The sequence below is a fragment of the Moschus berezovskii genome, chromosome X (genome assembly GCF_049115385.1).
Source record: "Moschus berezovskii isolate FMDL1 chromosome X, NW_MosBer_1.0, whole genome shotgun sequence".
NCBI classification, from domain to species: domain Eukaryota; kingdom Metazoa; phylum Chordata; class Mammalia; order Artiodactyla; family Moschidae; genus Moschus; species Moschus berezovskii.
In genome coordinates, this window is record NC_142488.1 from 95,953,523 (window position 1) to 95,959,621 (window position 6,099).

Sequence of the window (6,099 nt, forward strand, 5' to 3'; positions counted from 1 at the left end):
CTCCTATACACAACTGGGACATTCTCTCTGTAATTATGAATTGTTTTACATAAACTAAAAGAGAATGTCTTTGATCACTAGAGTTTGTCAGTGTTGGATTGCTTACTGTGGTGTTCTGAAACTTTTTCGTCTCGAAATAGTAAAGCAGCTCATGTTAGAGACACTTTAGCATGAAAGTTTTATAGTTGAGACATTACATATATTTTCCTGTTTATAATAAATGCCATCTATACAAAAGCCTGGGTGTTAATTTTAATATTAGCACAAGATCTGTTTTCCGTGATATGTTAACCCCTACAATTTCACTAACTGTTGAGGGACTATTTTTTATTGAGATTCTGAAGGAAAGGAGCCTTGTGTTCTTTTTGTTCATTTTTCTTATGTCCTTGAAATAAGAGATTTTGTACAGTCTTCACTGTGAAGACTTCAGCTCAATCTTTGTATTACACTTGGTTGTCTCTTAGCTATATAACTTCTGAGTGTAAATCATTGAACTCTTCAAAGAAACATTATAAGGAATAAATCATACTAGGGGTGAAGGAAAGCACAGTGTTGTGATAGACCTCACTGAGCTGATGAAAGGGGTTGAGGCAACAGAGGAGGAGAAAAGCCTGAGTGATCTCAGGGACGATGCAGAGATGGAACAAACCAGAGTGTGGGGAGAGCTAACGGGTGGACAGAGTGTACTGGTTAGGACTGTGACTCCAGGAGGCAGACAGGACCTCACTGGCAGATGGAGTCCATGGGACCTGGGGTCAGAAAGAAACTAAAGGGGGTGTATTATCTCCAGAAGGTGTAGGGGACCCTTAGTCATGAATCCTTCTGCTTTATGCCTGCTTCCTACTTTAAAGGAGGCTCTGGGAACTTAGCATCAGCTCAACTTTCCTACTGTCAGTGGACCTGGTCCTTCTCTGCCCTGTAGACCAGTGTCGGAAGCACGGGGCACTTTACTCCTAACCAACGTTGTACACCATATCAGTGTATAAAGGGGCTGTGTAGTGTCCCATGGCAACTCTGGTCCTTCCCCAATCAGTCCTACACCGGGATGGCCTCAGATCCCTGGATGTCCCATCAGTTACCTCTGAGCCCTGTCTGCTCACCTGGCAGCCCCACTCTTCACTCCAGTCAGGATGGACTCCCCATCCCCTCCTTTCCATCTAGCCCCCTTAGGTCCTGCCCACTATCCCAGGCCCAGCTCCTCTTTCAGGGGTTTCTGATGACTCCAGTCAGCCCTTCCTCCTCGCTGTAAATTAAGGGGGTTCTATAGAGATGACACTGGAGAAGGCAATGGCGACCCACTCCAGTACTCTTGCCTGGAAAATCCCATGGATGGAGGAGCCTGGTGGGCTGCAGTCCATGGGGTCGCTAAGAGTCGGGCACGACTGAGCGACTTCACTTTCACGCATTGGAGAAGGAAATGGCTACCCACTCCGGTGTCCTTGCCTGGAGAATCCCCGGGACAGAGGAGCCTGACGGGTTACATTCCACAAGGTCACGAAAGAGTTGGACACGACTGAGCAACTAAACAACAACACACACTTCTGCCTCTCTTTCGAACTTTTTGTATTTTTCTCGGGTAACCTCTTCCCTCTCCCCCAAGTTCTTCTCCCTGTCCCTCAGTTATCCTATTTTTTTTTTGGTAAGTTTTCCTATTATAAAATGGGAATTAGTCACGATGACTACCTCACAGGGATGCTGTGAGCACTGAAAGTGACGATCCATTTTAAAAACCTTGCTAATAAGAAATGTTATACATATATTTATTTCACCTTATAAATCTTTATTGCAATTTCTCTCACAGTAGGCATGAGAAATATAGAATGCAGTGTGTTGATTATTTACAAGAACATTTGGGGATGCTGTTAGTGAGCATATTAGCTACTGAAGACTGCTTAACAAAACTCCACAGACTATGTTGTTTGAAATGTCAAAAATGTAATGAGAAAGTTGCAAGAAAACAGATTTTAAACTCTGCCTGGCTTCCTTAGTTACTTGGTATATCATAATGTTGCTCTCATTACTAGTCAGGACAAAAATGTGCTCAAAGGCACTAAAATATGCATCTTGGGGGAAATGCATGGACATGAAGATTTCTTGGGAGTTGGCCAAGGCATGTTTACATCCACAAAGACTGTCAACTTAAACTTAGTCCATCACAGTTATTAAAAAATGAAAGGCGCAGAACTCTTGCTTACCACTGGGATTGGCAGAAACACATCTGTATACTCTGCCCCTGAAATCACACAGGCCTTTAACTAGGGACAATGAGTGTGCCCACAGAGCAGCACTAATGAAAAACTTATCATCTAAGATAGAGCTTCACAATCCAGCTTTACTAGGTTGTAAACACTCTTCTTACCCAAGCATTACTTTGTGTTTCTGTGAAACATCTGAAAAATACTTTGACTTCCCAGGCTGTAGGGAATGAATCGTTTTATTTATAAGTATCTGTAGTAGAACTGGGTACTTTCTTGAATTAACTGAACAATGTTACAACTGGAACTTAAAAGAAGGTTGCCAATTTTTTTTTGAGGCTCTGTGAGGTACTGGATGCTCTAGATCACTTTGTCTTTGGAAGCTTCTCTCTTTGGCATTCTTCCTCTGTCCATTTAATAATTTGCCCGCAGGTGAAGACGGAGCACGTAACTGATATTCATCTGGGGATCCTTTTAGCCAGGCTGGCCTCATTTGTTCTTGATTCACCTCTTTCTGAAGCTGCAATGCTAATAACCTATCCTGTTCTTCTTGCTTATGTCTCTCAAAAAATAGACGTTCCAAATCTATCCGTTTTTGGTAAAGTGGACATGTTTACTCTTGGTCTGAGGAAGCTTTGAGGAACATTTTCCTTTTTGTAGAACAGCATGGATCGCTGACGGCTTCAGACACAGATTCCTGATTTTTTGCTCTGGAGATATCTTTATTGTTCAGTAGGCGAGGCTCCTCATTTTCTGTCACAGCTGTGTTATTTTTCAGTGTCTGCGTCATAACTGACACTGTACATCCACTCTCTGTTTTGCCATAAGGCTTAACTGCAGCTTCTCCAGAAGAGGAAACTCCAGCTTTAGGTTCTTCATGACTGATGACACATAACTCTCTTTCAGGACTGCCTTGTTTTGTTCTCACTTTTCCTTCAAGGTACCATTCTCCACCACTGGCACATAAGTGAGGTCTAGGTGACTCCACTGAAGCTTCTGCATCTTGCTTTTGAACTTCAAGGCATATCTGAGGAGAAAGTGCTGGCATATCTTCCTCAATTTCTGTGTCTTGCCTTGTAGGCTTCTTCCTATCTCTGCTGTTAGTTCCCTTGGACCTGGAGGTTTTCCTGTCTTCTTCTACAACTTCAGACTGTGACGCTGACTCAAGTTGAGAATTCGGTGGCAAATACTTCTGAATATCGCCAGTGTTTTTTTGTTTGCGCTTCCTTTTCCTTTGTGACTTGGTTGTGACGGGATTCGATGTTTTGGAATCCGAGCGGAAAGCCGGGACACTTTCCTCACAGACATTGCTAATATCAAGGCTTAGCCTTCTTGCCAGCGCTTCATCACTTTTCAGTTGTTCTTCCATCTCTCTGCACCTTTTTTCTGCCTGTCTCTTTTCCTCTTCTTCCTCCTCTGCCAGTAATCTCCGTATGTATTCTTCACTGGCTCTGTTTTCTTCCTCCTGAATGGCTTGTCGCTCTGCCTCCATCTTGTTTCTCTCCTCTTCATATTCTCTTCTTAATTCCCCAGGCTGACTTAGCAGACGAACTGGCTGATGGTCATCAACGATTTCCTCCGATTGTTGCCCAGAGACTCTAAGGCGGCATTCCTCTGGATAGTGTTTTTGAATTATCGTCCACAGTCCCATATTGACAAGAGAATTTCTTGGGGTGTGGTACCGAGTCCACGAAGAGACCCGGCGGCGACAGAAAGGACAGCACAAATTTGCCTTCTCCATAGTCGACTGGAAGCAGGCTTTACAGAGCGTGTGGTTGCAAGGCAGCGTCACAGGCTCAATGAGGATTTCCAGACAGATGTGGCACTGGCATTCCGACAAGGAAGGGATGGTGTCTTTGGGTACAGCCATCGGAATATGCTAATAAGGTGTATTCAACATCAATACCAGAATTCCAGGATTGGGAGCACTGAATGTCTTTAAGTAAAAAGGTTCTGTGGGCCAGGTAAACAGTACGACCCCAGAAGGCGGTGTACCTGTCCGTGTTAAAGACAAGGATCCCAAACGGAGGGAAACGAACCTTGACTGTCCCCAGGCACTGACAACCGTTGAAGTACGGCAGTGGTGGGCACAGGGCTCTCTAGTGAGGCAGAAGGCAGGCGCCAAGTTCCATTCCTCCCCATTCCCAGGTGAGGCTTCTCCCTTAGTTCTTCTCCCGTAGTTTCAGCTAAGCCCGAGACCGCTCAGGTACGCATGCCCCAGGCCACCACTCCGCGAAGACCGAAGCTTCTAACGGAATGCCGCCTCAGCAGAGGAACTTCCGTTTGTTTGACCGTTGCTATGGGGTCGCGCCTGCGCACTTCTCAGGGCTCCGAGCCGACCCTCCTCTCGCGCAGTGCAAGTCCCTCAGGGGTGTCTGACTCTCTGCAACCCCGTGGACTATACAGTCCATGGAATTCTCCAGGTCAGAATACGGGAGAGGGTAGCCTTTCCCTTCTCCAGGGGATCTTCCCAACCCAGGGACTGAACCCAGGTCTCCCGCATTGCAGGCGGATTCTTTAGGAACAGAGCTATCAGGGAAGCCTAATCCTGGAGAAGGCAATGGCAAGCCACTCCAGTACTCTTGCCTAGAAAATCCCATGGACGGAGGAGCCTGGTAGGCTGCAGTCCATGGGGTCGCTACGAGTCAGACATGACTGAGCGACTTCACTTTCACTTTTCACTTTCACACACTGGAGAAGGAAATGGCAACCCGCTCCAGTGTTCTTGCCTGGAGAATCCCAGGGATGGAGGAGCCTGGTGGGCTGCCGTCTATGCGGTCACACACAGTCGGACACGACTGAAGTGACTTAGCAGCAGCAATCTTGGGGGCGGTGCTGTAGCAATCTCAAAAGGGCTAGTGAGGTCACAGCTCTCTCCCTGTCGCCTTTTTCTTATAGGACACCAATCATTAGATGTAGAGTCGATCCTAAATACAGGATGATTTCATGTCAGTTTCATGATTTCCTGTAGTTTCATGCCACAGACCTTATTCCCCAAAATGGTCTCATCACAGGTTCAGGGATTGCGGTTTGGACATGTCTTTTTCCCACTCTAGTGATCGGAGGGTTGGAAAACTAAAATGAGATCTTACCTTTTGTAGATCGGGATAGAAACACATGCCTACATGCATAAATATATGAATGCCTGCATAAGAAAGAATATAATATATTCTTGAACAATGAAATGCAGATAAAAACCTTCAGCAGGTGTTTGGGGGTTGTATGTTTTGGGGAAAGGTTGCTTCTCCGCTCTTTATTATATTATTTATTTATTTTTTTACCTAAAAGAGATGTCTATTGTTCTTGCAAGTGTTAAAAACATAAAATGGCAGGGAAGCAAGTACATTCTTACTACATCCCCAGAAAAGCCTTTAGAACGGTAATGTTTTTTCAGGGACAGGAAGAGAGATGAGAGGTTGAGGAAGCCCCTTCCTCCATATAACAAGAAAATCAGTGCTTTAAATTTCTTGTTATTAAATTGGAGGAAAATATTGGACCTCCGTTTGACAGTTTAATTTTTTAAATGGAGGATAATTGCATTCCAGTGTTGTGCTGGTTTCTGCCATACAACATTACAAATCAGTTGTAACTATGTATATGTATCCTCTCCCTCTCCACTCCCCTCACCCCATCCTGCCCCTTTAGTTCATACAAAGCTCCAATCTGGGTTCCCTGTGTTACACAGCAACTTCTCACTAGCTGTCTCTTCCACACATGGTAGTGTGTGTGTGTGTGTGTGTGTGTGTGTGTATAGTGCTACTTTTTCAGTTCGTCTCACCCTCTCAGTCCCCTGCTATGTCCTCAAGTCTGCTCTCTGTTCTGTTTCTCCATTCCTTCCCTGCAAATAGGTTCATCAGTGCCATTTGTCTGGATTTAATATATATCCTTTAATATACTATATTTG

At 44.9% G+C, this 6,099-nt stretch overlaps 1 pseudogene; it reads right to left on the reverse strand.

Annotated features, from left to right (window-relative positions):
• Positions 1-2,366: 2,366 nt before the first annotated feature.
• On the reverse strand, positions 2,367-4,065 carry LOC148773393 (E3 ubiquitin-protein ligase RNF168 pseudogene; annotated as a pseudogene).
• Positions 4,066-6,099: the final 2,034 nt, after the last annotated feature.